The following is a 20,444-nucleotide window of genomic DNA, read 5'->3' on the forward strand; positions in this document are numbered from 1 at the left end:
CAATCTTAGAAGTTGATTCCAAACTGTTTCACCTTAAGAAGACCTTTCAAAGACAATCATCAAAATTGGCAACACTGCTGTAGTAAAATCAATTTTGTTTTCAACATATTATTTTTATAATATGTTATTTTGAGAATACCAATTGAAATATTCGGAGAAAACCGTTTAAAATTTTCTGTAGGTCGATAAATATGCGTACATGATTTTAAAAGTATTGGTATTTTCAGTAAAACTATCATAAAGAGTAAAATGTATACTTAAGACTGTGGTTTAAGCTCACGATTTAGCTCTAGTTTAAACAAATATAGTTTCTTTAGTAATCCAAACTAGTTTTGAACACGCTTTTTACTTTTCTCTTTTGCTGGGAGTGAAAGGATAGTGTATCAGCAAATTTGGCCATAAATGGATAAATCACTAAAGTTTCCTAATGTTAGAGAATGGTGGAAAATAATTGATTTTTTAAAGCTATACCTTTAGTAGAGTAGTGAACGATGAAAACATACAATTTGTTCTTAAACATGAGGATTTTTTTATTTGCGAAAAATAATGTTAAACTTTGACGAGCAGCTTTTCTTATTAGTTTTTGGAAAAACTATTTAGCTCTTCAACCAAAAGCATTTTCTAAGATCTTTTATTTTCATAGAATCGTAGAATAATAGTTGAACGATGCACAGAAAACCGATCACGATTTATCAATAAATAAAAAAGATATAGCATAAACAAAGTGTCCACTTTATAAAATGAACAGTCCGTAGTAACAATTATGACGTCCCGTCACATCATTAAAGTCAATTAATTACCTGATCAATTATTGGGTAACACCTAAGAATCTTGCACATAAATGTTGTAGTAATTTGATATTTTTTTGTTTGTAATGCGGCCCAACGGCATTCGGCCAAACAACCCGTTCGACCATACTGCATTCGGTCAAACGGCGTTCGGCCAAATGGTCGGGCACCCATAAACAAAGAGGGTGTAATAGTTACTTTGCTTAAAAAATTACAGAAGCCTAAATTTTTGTAGATTTTTTGCAAAATGTTTGGCGGTTCCTCACAAAAATGAATAAAAATTTTTCTGGAGTTATTTTTGACGGAATTTGGAATCTTGGACAAAAAAATTCCAAATAGTTTGTCATGACGGCATTCAGTAATCGAAGCAAATACATATCTGCAATCTAGTTTAAAGGGACAGATCATGGTTTGTCCTGTTGCTTACAGAACTAAGAATAATTTTGAATTAAGGAAACTATGGTTAGTTTTTAGCGATGTGATTTCTAATCATATAATGCTCTCTGATTTAAAGAAGTAAAGTTCAGGTTTCCGATGCATGTACCAGACCGGTATCTTTTCTCGTATTAAGGTGCGCACATTTTACATTCCTGTTTCCATCAGTTTTGGCGAAAACTCTAAAAAAAACTTATTATTTTCTACGAACAAATTGCTTGACATTATTTAAACGTAATTCTTATTATAAATTATGGTAATGTGCGTAAAGATACTTTTATTGAAATCTTTTTAAAATGTGTTCTTGAAAGTTCTGGTTTTTTCAAGTTTTTCTTTCGAATTACTTCCAGTAGTTCTTTATGACACCATCTGATAAAAATCTAAAAAAAATCTTGTAAGAATGAAAAAAATATAAATCTAGGGCTTTCTCATTTATTTTCCCAGGTATTTCATTTACAGGAATTCCTCGTAGAATAAATCTAGGGGCAGAGTACCCGTAAACCCGAAGAATTTGATTTGATTTCTAGACCTCTTAGAATTATGTTGAGTATTCTTCATGAAATTACTTTAACCACCTGAAACTCTTTCTTGATCGCCTCCTGGAACTGCATCAACAATTACTACTGAAATTATTTCAGAAATTTGCCCAATATTTGCAACTGATATTTTTCAAGGAATTTGACTAGCAGAGCTGCTAGGGATTTCAAGAGAAATTTCTCCTGATTTTTGGTTTACTCCCTTCAAATTTCCATACCTCTCTATAAATCGATATTTCTATAACTCGATATCTCCACTAGTCGATGTCACGTGAGAGTTAAAGTTTCCTCCATAATTCGATATCTATTTTAAAATCCTCCGTATTCGGAGAAACTTGGACAAAATTCTTATTTGGAGATGAATAAACACTCGCAAGTTGTAATAAAAGTTTGAAAACATGAAAAACAAAACACATGTTGGTAAAACTAACGTGATTTTTCGAGCATTTCGAAAAAAGTTTTCAAATCATAGTTTTTAAAATACTATCATCAAAATAATATTGCTTGGAAATACAGCATTTTGTTATTTTGGTTTTGGGTTTTTTTGTCGGTATATTCTATAACTCGATAATTGTATAGGTCGATGGTCCCTTGAATATCGAGTTATAGAGAGTCAACTGTATTTTTTTTCACGATTTGAATGATTAATGGCACTTTCAGATCATTTGATAAACATTCTTGTTTTTCGTGGAAATTAAATAAAAATCTTTATATTTTTTTCCTTATGTTGATTACACGTTTAGAAATCATAGATAAAAAATTTGTATTGAATGCTTTGAAATGTTCAAGTGTTTCGAAGCCAAACTACCAAAGTTTGATATTTTTGTGATACAATTTTTTTTTAAATCCACTGGTCGGGATGTTTGTGCATATAAAAATTGGCCCGCCGCTCAATTTTTTTGTGAATTGGCCCTTGGTTCAAAAAGGTTGGATCTGTTTACATTTTCTGTTAATTTCAGGTGATAGAAGAATTGAAGTTAATTTAATTAAAATCCTGTACTGCCTCTATTAGATAATTTTCCCATGTTCCATGGCATTTCATTTCTATATGTGACAGTTATACGAATAAGGGCAGTGTATACGTAACGCAATATAATATTTACATGTTTTTCATGCAAAATTTTATTCTAGTTTAGCAGTCGTTGCATGGGTATACCAAATTGGCTATGTATTCGGTTATACCCCTTTGCTCGGGCATCAGTATTCGATACTGTGCTGTCGGCTTCCAACTCAAACCCAAACACTGCCCGCTCGTACCCAGCGAGTTAAACAGAACCAAGGCCTTTATAACCGTCGTCGTCGTCGTTTATGCCGCCGTGTGTTAACTCTCTCGCGCCTCGCCGTTTTTTATGCTGTTCGATATCTACATCGCCTCACACACCGCTCACAACTCGCTCGAACGACGATTCCGACTGAGCACGAACTGCGCTGCGAGCCGCGAGAATCGATCCACGCGAGCACGGGTAGTCAGTTGATTTTAGTACACTGCTCCGTAAAGACATCCCGTTGTCGTCGTCGACGTTATCGCTATCGTTCCGCGTTTTGCGTGTGTGTCTCCCCCGGGGACTCATTATCCGTGTCGGTTTTTGTCTGCACCTCGATCCTCGTGTTCTTAGAGTGTGTAGGGATCACCTGTGTATACATACGCAGACGGTTAACCCTTCCACAACTGTCGAACGTCGACGTTTCCTTATTGTAAACCCGCGCGAACTTCTCGTTCCCCGACCAACCAACGCGGCCACACCTCCAACGAAAGAACGGCAGTGCTGCGGTGCATAATTGCTGCGATCGATTGTCGTGGGTGAGTTTTATCGTCAGCTGGTTACGGCAGCCGATGTGCCTATGCATGTGTGTAGGGGTAGGGTGACCCATAATAAACAGACTACAAAAATGTGATTTGTACATTTGGACCTCCAGAAGCTGCTGTTAAAGTTTGAGCGATCCTTCAACTCCAAATGAGGCTAAACGAGCTTGAAGTTTGTAAAACAATAATCGACCAAATATGCGGGAAAACTATTACAACTATATTTTCTGGCCACAAGGTGCACTAAGTCGACGAAATTCTTTCGTTAGTGATTTGAATATTCACATATCAAAAGATAAAAGACTTCATCAAACCGGAAGTGTTTTCGTTAAGAAACAAAACAGTTATACCTTGGGAAGCTGACATTTGATTTTCCTCCCTGAACGCCAGTTCCCGAATGACCCGTTTTCCAGAAAAGTGATGCAGTTGAAAAAAGATGCAAGAATTATCTTCAGTGACAGGGTGGTAACTTGAGAGAAAGATAAACAATCATAGGAAGGAGATATTTGGTCAATCTTGACTAACTACATATTGCCAAAGTCATCGAGAACGGTGAAAGTCGAAAGAACCTCCAATCCAATTAAGAAGTGTGCATATCAGATGACCCGTTCATGTACCATCGTGAAATGTATGAAATTAGGACAATTATGAGTGCCAAAAACATTGGGAGTTTTGCTATTCGGGGAAAAGTAGCACAACACCATACCGAAACTAGAAACTAGAGTTCTAATATTTTTGTATAATGAAGCGGCTCACAAAATTTGAACTAAATTGAGCACTTTTGTAAAAATAACGTTCTTCTGCTGAGCTTCTCGTTTCACCCCGGAGAAAAAATGAATTTCAACAATTTTTCCTAGGTTAAATACCCGGGCAAGTGGGACCTGAAAATATGTCAGTTCAGTGAATTGTTCGATATAATTTACAAACACAAAATTACTCGATTAATTTTTCGAATGTACGTACAAACGGTTTTGAGAAAATTAATTTAAAAACAATCAAAATCGTTTCTTCAAAAACTGTTTGGCTTACAATGATTATATTATTGCCCATAGTAATGAAACCAGAATCACTCGAAAGAATAGCCTATGTTAAAAAAAAAACACAAAACAAAATGATTGAAAAACACTTTAAACCGAAGCATACCGTTGGTAACCCAGAGACGAACCAATCATCAGCTTAAAGTCTTTACACGATGTGTGGAGTTCAAAACTTCGTCCTGAATTGACGGATCGATTTGAACAGTCTCTCGTAGCACTTATATAAAAACAAATATGACGTCCAGATCAGATCAGATGGGCAAAAATTATGGATCCCACACATCAGCGTAGCAATTTGATTATTTTTGTTCGTAATTCAACCAGACGACATTCGGCCAGATGGCGTTCGGTGAAACGGTATTCGGCCAAATGGACGGACATTCTTGGGAATAACTTACCATCTTCAGTGTACAATTTAGAGAATTCCAAACATTACAGAGCCAATAACGGCGCCGGCCACGTCCCTACGGTAATCGAGAAAGGGAAGGAATGTTAGCGTGCCATCCATTGTTGCTAAAGACCGAGTATACCTCTGCATCTTGATGGTTGACATGGGAAGTGGAAAGGTTGCAAAAGCTATACAATCTGGATTCACCTTGATAAGTGATGCGATTTATGTAACTTCAATTGAAAGTCATCTATTGACATAGATGAAGACTAAATACATAACATGTCAACACCTATGGTGACGAACCATTGAAAGATTTTGTAAATACAAAAACAGACATGTGTGTTGTGTTTTAATGTTACGGTCGTTAGGTGCAGAAAGGAATGTTTATTATACCCGTTATTGTTTGAGATCGTATAATCCTCTGCATATTCACGATTATTATAGAAAGAGGCCTCTTTCAGTAGGGAGGATTCACAAGTTACATCATATAAATTTAATAGATAGCCCTTTTATCCGTACCTAAACACATGAATAAGAAAATGTCGACACTTCTGGACGAACTAATCAATGTTCGTTAATAAATACAAAACCGTTGCATCAAGACTGACATCACAAAAAGATCTATGTTAACAAATATAGCTCATTTGAAATAGAAGCATAAAACGAGCTCACCAATCCATCGTTGATAGAGCAGTTAACAATCACTTTCCATTTCGTCACTAGCACTGCCCAGCAAAACGCGAAAACCGAAAAAAATTCACTCCGTCGGTGAAAACAAAGAAACCGCTTGCTTGGGCTTCAGAAGCGTACTGCTCAGCACAACGCGAAACCTAACTAATTAACTATTAACTACCTAACTAACTACTAATTTATTAACTAACTACCTAATTAACTAACTAATAGTTAACTGATTGACTAACTAACTAACTTACTACCTTCCTTAGCCGAGCGGTTAGAGTCCGCGGCTACAAAGCAAAGCCATGCTGAAGGTGTCTGGGGTCGAATCCCGGTCGGTCCAGGATCTTTTCGTAATGGAAATTTCCTTTACTTCCCGTGGCATAGAGTATAATCGTACCTGCCACACGATATACGAATGCGAAAATGGCAACTTTGGCAAAGAAAGCTCTAAGAACTGTGGAAGTGCTCATAAGAACACTACGCTGTGAAGCAGGCTCTGTCCCAGTGGGGACGTTATTGCCAAGAAGAAGAAGAAGAACTTTCTACCTACCCAACCACCTAACTAGCCTAATTAACTAATTTTTTCGGTGTTGTTGGGCCGTGCGCTTCGGAAGCCCAAGCAAGCAGTTTCCTTGTTTTTATCGCCGAAGTGTTTATTTTTCGGAAATGTTCACCATGTGTTGAAAAACTGATAGTAGGGGAACTAGACGTAAAATGTTCGGTCGGGTTAAAAAGACGTTATCCCAATATCTCCAAGGTAAGAGGTTTTTAGTCAAATTGGAACATTTGATAAGATATTTCTGTCAATTTTAACGTCTTTTACAGAAACGATTTTGGCCACCTTGGGAGTAAATATTCAAATTCTTCATTTTCCAATAAAACCAAACAAAAATGACAAACTGATACACCGTTTTGTTCAATTATTTGCGATATTTTTATGGTGTTTTGTTTTTAATTCGACGCAAGTTATGATTTGTTTTGACTCGAGCTAATGCCGCTTTTTTCTTACTATTACTATGCGGTGATAAGTTTTCAGAATTTGAAAGTCTTATTTATATCGTTTTGAAAATCCTGAAATTTGAAAAATGAAAACCTAAAATCGAGTAGGTTGAGAATAGAATATTTAGAATTTTATCTTCAGTACATGAAGATTTGATATTTTAAATTTGTACACTTTTCAGAGATAAGTCTGTTTGAATACTTTTTCGAGAAATATTTTTCAAATTTAACTGCTTATGGCATCATATATGCTGGTTCTAATACAAACGCTAAGTGATGATTACTAAATATTGAATACTTAAAAAAGTCTTAAAATGGGCTATAAGTAGGCCACAGGGTTGTGGTACTTCTCTCCGAATGCCGTTTCTCCGAACACCAGTTTCTCGAATACCCCGTTTCCCTGAATTATCCATTTTTCCGAAACGTTTTTGGTATTATATAGGGAAATTGTTGAGCGGTTAAAATGCTCGCTAGTTGTTGAACACGCCATAAGGAATACATGGACTGTTCAACAATAGGCGAGGTTTTTAGCCGTTCAACATTAGGCGAATTGCACTATTATGTATATTTGTCGTAACTGTATGTATTTCAAGGTGATGAATAAACGGGTCATCTAAAATGAACATGCATAGGAGCGGTCCATTAATTATGTAAGGGTTTTAGGGGGGAGGGGGGTCTGAGATTTCTTACGCGCCATACAATTTATTTTTAATTTTCATATAAAAAATCTTACCATGGGGGGAGGAGGGGTCGAAAAACCCCGAAAATTATCTTACGTAATTAATGGATCGCGCCATATGTGTTTAGCAGAAAATGACTACATATCTTCTTCTTTTTATTGCTTATCGTTCTTTCTCGTTCACTATCCTTCCGCTAAAAAAATTCTTGCACCTTTTAGATCTGCATCATGTTTCGGGGAAAAGGGTCATCCGAGGAACAGGCGTTCTGGGAAGTGACATTCTGGGAAAAGTAGCACAATCGGGACTACAAGGAATTCAGAATTTCTCCAGAGATTTTTCGAGGGATATTTACAGGAATTTCTCCAGAATTCGCTCTAGTAAATCCAACGCAACTACCTTCAGTAATTTCCACAGGGATTATTCTGAAAGATTTTTCGTTGATTTCTCCAACAGTTGTTTCAAAGATTCCTACAGCTTCCCAGGGAAGCCTCCAAAAAATACTCCTACTAGTTATTCCTACTCATATTTTTTTCATTTATCTTCACAATCAATTTCATATACATTCTTTCATGAATTCATCCATGGTTGCTTTCAAATTCCTGTAGGGACTGATTGATTCCGGAAGTCTGTTATGAACTCTTCCTGTAGTTGCTTGATAAGCTTAATCAATGATTCCTCATTGAGATCTTCCAACAGTTTTTTTTAGGAATTCCAGAAATTTTGATTCAATGAGTCACTAGTGCAGTTTTTCCTACCAATTCTTAAGGTTTGAAGTTTTACATCAGCACTCAATTATTCTGATCATTTCTACACAAACATATTCAGGAATTCCGTTCGCCGTTTTTTTCAAAGAATCTGTTCAGAAAAACCAGATTCACTTGAATATTTTTTCAATAATTATCTTTCCAATTTATTTAGTTAATTGACTAAGGCTTCCTCAGGAGCTAGTGTTTTTTACTTTTTAGAAATTACTAAAAAAAAATAAATACCTCCCGGATTTTTTTTTCAGAACTTTCTTCAACACAAAAAAATCTTGACAACTCTTTGGAGAGATCCATAGAAAAATTCCTAGATATATTCTTTGAGATCTTACTTTGGAAATTTCTTAAAGAATTGAAGTAGGACTTCCTACAGGAAGACATCTGAAGGATTCTTCAGATAAATTCCTGGTTTTTAATAAATCCTGGACGATAATTTTGGAGGGAATCCTAAAAAAAATCAATGGGGGCATCTTTGGAGGAATTAATGTTTAAATTCTTGAAGGTGTTCTAAAAAGAAAACTTTTCAAAGTTCTAGCGAATTCGATGGAAGAATTACTGGAATCACTCCTAGAGGACTTAGGATTTTATGGAGCATCATGGGAAAAACAATCCAGATTGCATTCTCAAATGTATCACGAAATTCATAGAGAAATTCCTTAAGGTGGAACTGCTTCAAATGCCAATAATCGGGGGGATGGACCTGGTGTAGTGGTTAGAACACACGCCTCTCACGCCGAGGACATGGGATCGAATTCCATCCCCGAGATAGTCACTAAAATTTCAGTGACGACTTCCTTCGGAAGGGAAGTAAAGCCGTTGGTCTCGAGATGAACTAGCTCAGGGCTAAAAATCTCGTTAATAAAGATAGAAAAAAAAAAACAAAAAAGAATGCCAATAACGGTCCAAAACTTTTAAACCACAAATCCCAGAAAAGAGTAATCAAACCACAGTAAAAATTTTATATACGTAGGTTCAGCCGGTTTCGTACTCTCTTCGTTCTCGTGTTCAAACCAAAACTCTCGAACCTGGACCTAAACTCTAACATATGTAAAGCGAACATCGGTTTAAACACCGGTTTGAACACCGGTTCGAACGCCGATTCATTTGTACTTATTTTGCAACCGCGGTCCAAATTATAATACAAATCCTCGGTTGCAACCGATGTTGAGAGCGATGTGCATAAACAGATAGCGTTAGCCTTAAATGTTACCTAAAATATTGATCTTAGTGGATCTGCTTAAGCAAACCATTTATTCAACCCTAAAGGGTCTTGTGAGTTTTACTAAGAAATTCCATATATGATCGTAGGAATTTATCCGCGTAGGTTTCAACAGTTCTCGGTCTGTCTGCTTTGTGTCATTATTTGCACCAAAGTTTGAAGATGTTCGAATCCAAGTACACATGTACTGGGTTTGGCGTGGTAAACTGGTACAGCGACGAAGCGTGTTTGCGGTTCAACACAAGTTGCAAGGTTCAAAGCAAAGTTGAACATCGGTTCTGTTCATGGAAAGATTGTAAGATCGATCTTGTTCGTTAACTGTTCGGTTTAGTGCGTCTGAAAACTCCATTAGGGGTTCAGGTCGGCTATTGTGAACATTTGCTTTCGATTTTAAAATGTTTCACCTTAAATAGGCCGTTAAAGAATCAAAAAATGTATTCTTGAAGTAATTTTTAGAGTAATACTTGAATGAAGTTTATTTGAGAATGTTTGAAATCATGAAAACTGAACAACTTTGGAGGGTGTAACTTAAATTTTTTGTAGTTTGATCATTATGGTCCACCCTAGTGTAGGGATTTTCGGATTTCACAGTAAGAACATCCACGCAATTCGATTGTCTGTATGTCTGTGAAGTCCCCCGTGCCTATAGTTAGTGAACGATGATGAGTGTTGTTATACAAGATAATCTCAAGTGGATTTACTTTTATCCTCTTCTCCGCTCTCGCTGCAACGAGAAACTCGGCCTAGAGTGAATTTCGTGTGGTTTGGGCCGCAGTCTGGGTTAAAATGAGAACGCGTCGAAGGTATTTGGGACACGGCTCAGGATTCGGCGGCGTGAAATTTGTTGCAGCGCCAGGGGCAGTTGAAAGTGCGAATAAATTAACTTGGCTGCGAGGAGAACTGTACCTAACCACGATAAGGGTACGGTTGGTTGCAGCTGAACGAGTACGAATGATAACGAAGTTGTTTGCAGCTGATTTTGGTTTAGTTTAATGTATTGAGTCAGCCATAAGAATGACATTATTGTTTACAACACGTATTGCAACAATAAGGCGAAATATTGCTATTTTCGAGAGCAATAGATGTGAAAGGCCAGTTTTGTGTTCTGTACTGAATATTAGATGCACATGAAGACCTCTAGGTGTTGTTTATCAAGTTCCTAGTGAATTCTCCAAAACTCTTCCATTGAGGTTGTTCAGAATTAACACTCAGGTTGATCAATGAGCTGATCAATGTTCTGCATTTTCTGTGATATATCATCGAAATCAAGAAGTTTGTTAAGAGTATCATCCTGAAAATATCCAAGAATTTTTTTCCACCTTTGCGATTATCTCAAGTTTGCCCTTCAGATGCTTCCTGCTTGATTCGTCTCATGGCATGAAACCCTTGCCAGAACTATTTTTTAAGTACTACGATACAAATGAATAAATAGAAAATTTTAAATGACCTTGAATCAAAAGTTTAATTGTGCCAATTGTCAATTCATGTAATGGAATAATGTTGAACACAATGTTCACCATTGACAACTCTGTAAAATAGACAAACATTTTATTAAGGAGTTCATGTTTTATTGATTGTTAGAAAAGTTGGACTTGATAGTAATTTTTCCAATTTTCAATCCCCACAAGAGTTCCTTCACCGCTAGTCAGCTGATTCCACTGCTTGAGATAATAAGCAGCTGTGACGTCATCGATGCCCACGGTCATCGTTTGGTGTTCCAGTTTTTTTCTTTCCTTGGAAATGACTCTCACTCACATACAAAACGTCAGCAGAAGATCGATTCTTCTCCGGGTTCGATGTTTGCAACCGGGCGTGACACGTTGAAAATCTGTCTGACACTCGTCGATTAGCAATCAGCAGCAAGGAAGCGGATGCAGCTCGACGAGAACAGATGTGCAAAGCACAGAGAATCTCATTGCCAAACACGGGACCACCTGTGTTGACATTTGGCTAATTTGTGGCAAAAAACAAAGGCAGCCAAATTAGCAAGCATGTAAAGAAGGGGAACGGGTCTTCCATTGCCGAGTGGTCAAAGTCTGCGGCTGCAAAGCAAAGCCATGCTAAAGGTGTCTGGGTAAAATTCTCGGTCAGTCCAGGATCTTTTCGTAATGGGAATTTGCTTGACTTCCATGAGCATAGAGTATCATCGTACCTGCCACACGATATACAAATGCGAAAATAGCAACTTTGATAAAGAAAGCTCTCAGTTAAAATCTGTGGAAGTGTTCATAAGAACACTAAGCTGAGAAACAGACTCTGCCCCAATGCGGACGTAATGCCAAGAAGAAGAAGGAGAAGAAGATGTGTAGTGGATCATGTTTGTTACAGAGAGCGATAAGTGAGAGATACTTTCAATTTTCTCAGAATTCAACCCCTGGATACAACATTATGGGCAATAAGATGGCCAATAATTAAAACAAAAAAGTTATTCTGATAACTTTTCTTGTGCAATAGTATTCCATTGTAAACAATTCTATTGAGATATTCCCGGAATATGGGTATATGATCTTTTGTAGTTTTATTGATATTGTGTCTCAAAGTCAAAGTTTTTGAGAAAAATAACGATTTCAATGCAAATACAACGTGCATATACCTACGACGAATGAAATATACACTCGAAAGCTTACTCAATAAGCTATTTTATAAAAATAAAATGAAATAAAAAATCGAAAAAATATATTCGTTTTTTAAGAGACTGTACACATCCCATAATTTTTAGTCCCAAGTTGCCCTGGCCAAAATTTAGATGCACATATTTGTACTCTCTTGATTTGAGGCTTTTTGACTTTCTTCAATACAGTAATACCTCGATATAACGTAACTCGATTTTTATTTTCGTTACGTTATATCGAAGCAAACATTTTTTTTTTCTCAATCTCGTTCAACATAACTGCCCATAACTGCATATTTGTAACATTTGACAAAAGCAGGCATTAAGTAAATGAAATACCAAGTGTGCATTTTATGGAAGTATGGCCGAAAATTGAAATTTCTAAAAATTGACAAGAACTCAAAAGTGTTTATTTGAGGCTGAAATTTTGTACAGCTAATATCGCATATTGGGTGAATAGTCAGAAAAAAATTCTGATAGAAATTTCATTGCTATCACATTACACGCTTCATGTATAATCTCAATGTGACTGTTATGCGCTTATAATTACCAATGTGACAAAACAACATGATATTTTTTTTCGAAATTTTGTAGAACTTGAAATTGACAAAAAATGTCGAATGTGACAAATTTGCAGTTATGGGCAGTATTGTTCGATGAGAAAATTGGTCTTTTCATTTTCATTTTTTTATTTTTACGTCTCTATTGCAGTAATCCTTAAAAAAATATATGCAGGAAAAATCTTTGACGGATCCCTGAATACTAAAAGAAATTAATAAATGAGATCTTTTAGAAACCTTCAAGAAGGTTAATGTTGAGCAGTCCGTGAACATTTTTAGCAGGCAATTATGGAATTTCAAGAATTTTGTTATGAGGAGCTCGTGGTAAAACTCTTGAAACAAATCCTTTGGTAATTTATTGAAAGAATTTTTAAATTATTGTCTCAAGAACTCTTAAAAAACGTTTTTTTTTAGAATTCATGAAGAAATCACTAGAAAACTCCATTAAAAACAAGAACTATCTTTGAGGGATTTTCAATGGAAAAGTTTCTGAACGAATACGTGGTGATATTATCGGCAGTATTCTAGGAAGTATTCTAGGAGAATTTTCTGGGGGATCGGGGGAACTTGCTTAGTTTTCAAAACGAATCACTGAATATATTTTTGTAATAAAAAAATCCATAGAAAAATCTCTAGACGATAACTTTAAGAGTCACTTGAAGAACCCAATGAAAAAGAGTTATTGAAATTACGGATGGAATCAATGAAGAATTTCGTTCCACATAGAATCCTCAAAGTAACATAGAATGGTTCTTGCATGAATATTTGGAGAAAGTTCTGCAGAAATTCCTTATGAAATTGCTGAAGAAATTCCGAGATTTTTTTTTCAGATCTTTGAACGAATACCTGTACAAGCATTACAAGAATTATAAATGGATTATTCTTTAAAAGGGCTGCTTCAAGAATTAATGAAAAATTTCTTGAATAAGTTATGAATCACTAGACTCCGGAAGGTAGACGGAATGGTTTGAAGAAATAACAGTTGAATCCTCTTTATATACTGGAGAAATTACTTGGTGAAGTTTTTGTTCAAAGGCACAGTAGAATTCAAAGATATATTTAAAAAAAAACACTAATCTGGTGGAATCCCTGGTACCATTTCTGGTGCTGGCTTGGTTCCAGCGGGAGCGTAAATGCAACAAAAATAAAGAAGAATTATGTAAACAAATGTACAGCAATGACAAAATGTTGGTTTAACGTTGAGCTAATAGCTCACTCGATATCGATTTACGACTGTATTCAGTTATAGTAAACGCTTGCATTGCTTTGATTTAGTATAGGTTGGTGTTTGAAACTTGAAGAATGTTTATTGAAATTCAAAAATCATGTATTTAAAAAAATATTGGAAAAAATAAATGGGAGCCTAAAGTTACGTTATATTGAAGGAAAAATTACGTTATATTGAGGGAAAAATTACGTTACATCGAGTTACGTTATAATGAGAATCTATGACATTTGGTCGGACGGACATTTCGTTGAATGGACATTTGATCGAAAAGGTTAAAGGTTAAAAAGGTTAAATTGCAGATGAAAGTATATTGACGAGTCGAGAATAGCATTTTGTCGGTAATACACAGAGTGATCGAATAATTTCAAAAAGTATCAGCCATTTTACCAACAATTTATTTGCGGTAAGGAAAATTTTGTTGTTCAATTTGGTGGACCTTACTTCCCCAATGTATTGATTAACATCTTGCTTTTTTGTCGTTTCGTGCTGCTTTATCAGGCTTGTTCTGCGAGTCGAGATAAACTGATCTTAAATGCAAGCAAGTTAACTTTTGTCGCCTTAGTCACGATTCCTATAGCCGATACATAGAATAAGAACAATTTTCTGGTTAAATTACTTATGATCAAACTATTTCTCGGTGTTCTCATTGTAGCCATTCAAAGCTTCTACCGCAAACTCCGTTATTCACCCGAAGTCATCAACACCAACAAAGCCATATATTTATTGAACAATGTTATTAAGCTGAAGGTCAATAGGCCATAAGTAACATTTAACATTTACTTCGCAATAAACTTTTTCCTTTAGGCAATTTTTTCCTGCTTTTCTGACTTATTTTGATTACAGCATTCAAAAATCTTACCCACGTCCGTAAGCTGCAAGACCCGCAATTCAAAGAAAGAGCCCGAGCACTCTCTCCGAATGCTTTTATCAGATGAAGATCAGCAGTTTATTACGAAGAGTGATGACATTTCAAAAGCGCAATAAACTCAAAAAATCATCATGTTTACATCGTTAGTTTTTCAAAGAATGTTGATATTTTAAAAGAATAATAAATACACTACAGCTAAATATTTTAGTCAATGTACAAAAAAAAAAAAACTACGTCTAAAAATTTCATTTGGATAATCATCGAAATCCTAGATATCGATGTAACTTAAAATCACAGAGAAATAGATGTATGAAATTTAAAATAAGACTAAATGTCCTGTTATTAATTCAACAACAGTTAATGTTTTCAAGGATGAGTTCTCTAAAGTATTCAAGACACACAATCGCTATCAGCCATTGCCCCACATTACTATAAGCACTAATAATTAAAAAATGCCAATAGAAACTGTAAAAACTTATTGCTATTGCATAACATAGCATGGACTGACTGTATATGTCAATGGTTGCTACTCTGTGATTGATCGGAACTGGTAAGAATTGCACTTCGATCCTAATTAATAAGAGATGGGAGTTTCCACTTACTTTCAAAGTGCACATTTTAGCAGTTCACATATTATTGACCAATAACGACGCCGACCAAGTCCTTACATTCAGTTGAGATGGGTAAGGAAGGTTACACACGGTAGTTGCTTCTAGAGACCGAAAATACCTCTCTTTCTCCACAATCTTCACCGGAAGTTTATTAGTGAGGAAGGAAAAAGATCTAGGAGTCACCTTTGGTGATACGTTAGATAATACGATTTTTACTAAAACACTAGTTTTGCATTTTGTCTCGTGATGAAAATATATTGGTGGAAGATTAAGAAAAATCTGTCGACATCCAAAATATCGAAGGTTACTTTTAGTAATGAAAAGAAAAGAAAGCTATGTATAATAAAATGTATAATAAATGCCTATGTATAATAAGCGTTAATGACCGTCCATAGTTTGTTTGAAAGTTACATAAACGTAACGTTGCCACGATAACAAATGTGTTATCATTAGCATGAAACGAGCTCACCAGTTATAACCCATCCTCGACTGAACACGAATATATTTTCGCACTCCCATAACACGAATTGGGTACGACGCCACAGCGAATCGAAAAAAAAAAAACAAAAGCACGACGATTACTTGGGCTTTCACGAAGTACTACCCAGCAGAACGCATACAATCGGAGGGAAAACAAAAAAAACACAATTGCTTGGGCTTCCACGAAACACTGTTAAAACGGATTGCTATTGATTTTTTTATTTTTCTTTGGAAAATGTCTGTTATATTGTTATTGACAGAAAATATCTTTTCTTAGAAAAAATATTTAATTCCTCAATACTTCGGTTTGTTGCTTCTTTGGCTATTTTTCGGCGGAAAATATATTCCTAAATATTATTTTGGAGCCCTTTTTTAATTGATACGCAATTTATTGCTTATCTCGAATTATTTTATTAGCTATTTTGGATAAACTAGTGATGGTTATCCTTTTCCCAGGGCACGATAATATTTCCCCCAAAAAACAAAACCATCCCCCAGAGACGATATGCGCATGTCCTCTCTCAAGTTTGGGGCTCTCATCGCGCTCCGCTCCACGAACAGAAGGTTATTTCCCTCCTAATACCGGATTCTATGTCCATTTCCCGTTCCAGGTCAGTTCCAGAGCTGTCGGTAGCAAGCAAACAGGAAGTGTCATCATCTACCTAGCAGAATCGGTACCGTGCGGACTTGTGGAACAACTCGTGTCAAAAGTCAATCGCCTCCGATCGACGACGTTCTTCGATTGCCGCCCACTGACTGGCCAAAGAAAAAAGCTGCGGTTTGGGTGGAAAATTCGCAAGAAAGCTTCCAACAAGGATATTGCTAGAAGAGCTGCTGCTAGTTAACCCGTTCGGTATTCGGCCCGAATTTCTGGAAAGTGAAAATCGATTTCTGGTCGATGGTTCTGTGCAATTGCCTATAAACAAGTGTCTGGTAGCTAGGGTGTGTAAGCTCTGTGAAACATTTCGGTTCCAGTGGAAAATTCGCAGCCCTGAAGATAAAGGCGGAAGACTCGAGTGTGGAATTTGTGGTGGTTTAGCGATTTTGGGAAAGTGTTTGGGAATCTATCCTTGAAAGCAAGAAGCATAAGTGCAGTGGAAAAAGCCTTCCCCCCACAAGTGAAATCATCCTTATCGTGGAGAAGTGAATGAGAGAAGCTGACGTCGTCAGATTTCGAGTGAGGCCGTAAGAAATAATTATTATTATTGTCTTTATTTAAGAGATTTTCAGCCCTAGGCTGGTTCATCTCGAAACGTAAGAAATAAATTGTTGGCAGTGTTTAGAATAACTAGACGTCGACATCGCTTGTGCTTGTGACGAGAAGGAGTCTACATTGTTAAGTGAATTGTGTCAAGAGGAATGCTGTTGTGGCTGTAGAACACAGAGAGTGAGAGAAGCAGTCGTCTACACCCGGACTTCGAGCCTATATCAGCAAGTAAGTGTGTTTGATTCCCGTCATGAAACTTTAGTGGTCATAACATTCGTCTCCGCTGGTACGAATATTCTGAACTGTGGTGGTGTAATATAACAAGCAAAAAGCGAGCGATAAGATTAAGCCCTGACAAGGTTTGCAATTTGCACCGAGACTGTTGCGGTTGTGGCAGCAATGTTATCGCTTCGGACATCGAAACAGGGATGCCATCAGGTTTGATGAAGTTTTGGTTAAAACGAAAAACATTTGGAAGAATTTTGCGAAACGTTTAAGAATTTGTGAAGAAATCTGTAAGACAATCCTTAATTATGTGATTTATATTGCAATTTATAGCATTCAAAATATATAAGTTGGCTATTACAGAAACTTTCTAAAGGTTATCTTTGAAGTTTTTTTCACGAGTTCTTGCACGGATTTTTCGAGATTTTTTTTCGAGTAATGCTTTATGATGCATCAATGGATGCATCATGAAGCATGACATTCATTTATTGATTCCTACAGTGATTTCTTCTTAAATCTTCTTTATTGTATTTTTCATGGAATTTATCATAAAACTCCTGCAATCTACGGCAGGATTAACTAAAAAGAGCTTGATTTTATGGCTTGACTTAAAATTTGGACTTTATTTAGATAAATGAGTGAAGTTGCTATGATAAGACATTTTTTCTTTCAATTGGAATTGAAAAAAAAACATCTGCAATCCCTGTATCGCTGTGCTCTTTCTGGAATGGTATAACTTTACTACATCATATGGTGTAATAATGTGTTTGACTTATTTTGCATGAGAGGACGCGACAAAGACTAGGAAACGTACGTGACCTAGTAGAGTCACGCTTACATGTTTCGATACAATTTCATTGTTTCGGACAATTGTACCCACCACGAGCACCAATTCAATCAAACAATTTTCCGATTTTCAAACTCAATTATGTTTTAACCGACCGAATCATCAGCGGCAATTAACGTTGGACCAATTTGGATAAACGCAAGGGAGCGTGTGAGAGAGATAATGCCCCATCACTATCATCAATCATTTTGTGCGCCCTTATACGTGGCGATAGTAATATTGTTACGGTGTGGGACAACCCGCAGATTTGGTTCCTTCCGGCCCCCAAATGGTCCGAAATAATTTATCTCGCGTGGTCAGCTTACTTTCTAGTTGCGGTTGATGGTCAGACTTGCGATTTAGCATGCGTGTTTCTGTTTGCGGATGCTGGCAGTTTTGGGCAGTCAAATTTGGGTCTTGGCTTCTGTCGATACCATCGATAAGCTAAGAAAGCGTTCCCGGGAAATGCGATTGGTTTGCGCTTCCGAATTTGCGTTCGATGTGGTACAGATAAAGGGGATCTACGTCTGAATGGGAGCAATTGGAACGAATTTTTGCTCATTGACGTGTTTCGTCAGACGGAAAAATCTGATAATGAAGTTAATTTTCTTGAGTTGGTAGATTAGTTTCACAAAAGGTGCATTAAACTTTGTTGTTCATATGTAAAAACTAGGCCAGTCAAATTCTATAGGGATTTGTTTTAGCAAATTTTATAGAGTTTTTAACAGAAATTTAAAAAAAATCTACATATATTCTTTAAGAAAATTTGGTAATTATTCCCTGGCAACATAATGAACGACTTCTCCGGTAGTTACCGCAGAAATTTCTCATTCGATATTTTCAAAAATTTCTGCAGAAATACCTACAAGGATTTTTACAGGTTTCCAAGGTTGAAATTAAGAAATTTGGCATGCAATTTTCTCAGCAATTCTTTCAATAACTTCTTTGGATTTTTCTCGACTGTGTCCGTCAGGCATCGATAATTGCTCTAGAAATTTAGTAAATTTAAATAAATGATGATACCTTGAAGTAGGAATGTTGCGGAGAAAGAAACTCTTGAAGAACCATGAATGAATGAATTCTTGGTTAAATTTGTGGACTTTTTGTAGGATTTCCTTAAAAAAATCCTTGGAAAGATTCCCTACAGGGATTGAAAGAATTATTTTTTTATTTCTTGGCGATACAGTCCAGCCTGTTTCTTAGTTTTGCTTGTCATTAAATAAGAATTTTCGCGGAAACGTAGATCTACTCATACCTGTAGTTTAACCCAATAATCTGCAACATAACCGCAGCTTAACCAAATAATCCAAAATTGGATGAATTTCCAAAAAGTCTTCATTAGGTATTTTGCCTTTGATTCCATTAGAAAAATTTACTCAAATTTGGATTGATTCTACTTAAAATTAGGTTGTTTCAATCAAAGCATAAGGAAAGTTGCATTTACTCAAATTAGGTTGGAGCAATCCCCATTGGGTAGATGTAGTTCTCTCTTTTTTATAACATTTGTTGGCAACAGTTAATTCCGAGAGATTTTAGCACATAGGAATTTCACAACAGTGGAAGAATTGCTTGAAGTTGAGGTTCTTCTTGGTAGTTCTTGGTGTCTGGTAGAACTTCCGCATATGTCCAAAACAGTTATCCTCAAATCTTTTGAATCGCTTATATTTCTATTTGATACCATTGAAAGCTATACCAAGAAGGAAAGTCATAGTAACAAAATACGTTTATTAGAAGGTACTTGTAGGATATTGCTAACAAATAGAAAATGTATTTTGACCAATTCAAAGCTTGCCAATAACTAAATTGCCGAATTATGAAATTTGCGTACCTTCAAGGACAAAATTCGAAAACGGTTTTCAGTAATCTCATTCACCGATCCAAAGTCAAATCAATTTTGGAACGTGTTTGATTGAACAAAAACTAGTCAAAATAGTTGGTCTAGTACTCTAGATATGATTACAAAAGTTCTTCAAAAGGTCTCAGGTAAAATTGGTCTATGACTTTACAACTAAAAATGACTGAATAGCTCCAAACAAATCGATTAGCTCTAAACTTATCAGATCTTTCTATGTATTAAATAAACTTTGTTGGCTTAAATTTCTTTGATGATTTTTCTAAAAATATGAAGGGGTATTTTTTCCGAATCTTTCCCAGATTTGTACTTTTATTAAAATTTCTGATCTTCTGAGAATTTGTACCTATTTTCTGAAATAACCATTAAAAATAAGGAGATACCGTTTTGATTCATATTACGGACACTTAAGGCCTCAGTGTAGTATAACTCATCAGAAAGCATACAAAATAAATCATGCTGTATGATTTCTCTGCGTTATCGGGCCTTTGAAACACTTAACTTTCAAGCAGTGGGTAATGATTTTGATTCCGCAACATGAATAATTTAAAATGAATAGAAATGTGTGGACTTTTCATGATTCTTATTCCGGACGTTACCTTACTTTTGCCTCATATTCCGGACACTTTGATTCAAATTCCGGACAGC

The 20,444-nt window shown here is 36.0% G+C and overlaps 1 protein-coding gene across 6 annotated transcripts in view; it reads left to right on the forward strand.

The window, feature by feature from the left end:
• Nucleotides 1-20,444, forward strand: part of LOC5566316 (dnaJ homolog subfamily B member 6) — a 435,678-nt gene that overhangs the window by 54,552 nt on the left and 360,682 nt on the right. For 3 of the 6 annotated variants that reach the window (XM_021851549.1, XM_021851548.1, XM_021851552.1), the window contains exons 1-2: nt 3,215-3,560; nt 16,298-17,121. The gene's annotated coding sequence lies outside the window, so the exon portion shown is untranslated. Of the gene's footprint in view, nt 1-3,214; nt 3,561-16,297; nt 17,122-20,444 lie in introns of those variants that run through there. The other 3 variants (XM_021851550.1, XM_021851554.1, XM_021851553.1) reach the window with 2 other exon arrangements.

Source organism: Aedes aegypti, chromosome 3 (genome assembly GCF_002204515.2).
Source record: "Aedes aegypti strain LVP_AGWG chromosome 3, AaegL5.0 Primary Assembly, whole genome shotgun sequence".
Classification (NCBI taxonomy): domain Eukaryota; kingdom Metazoa; phylum Arthropoda; class Insecta; order Diptera; family Culicidae; genus Aedes; species Aedes aegypti.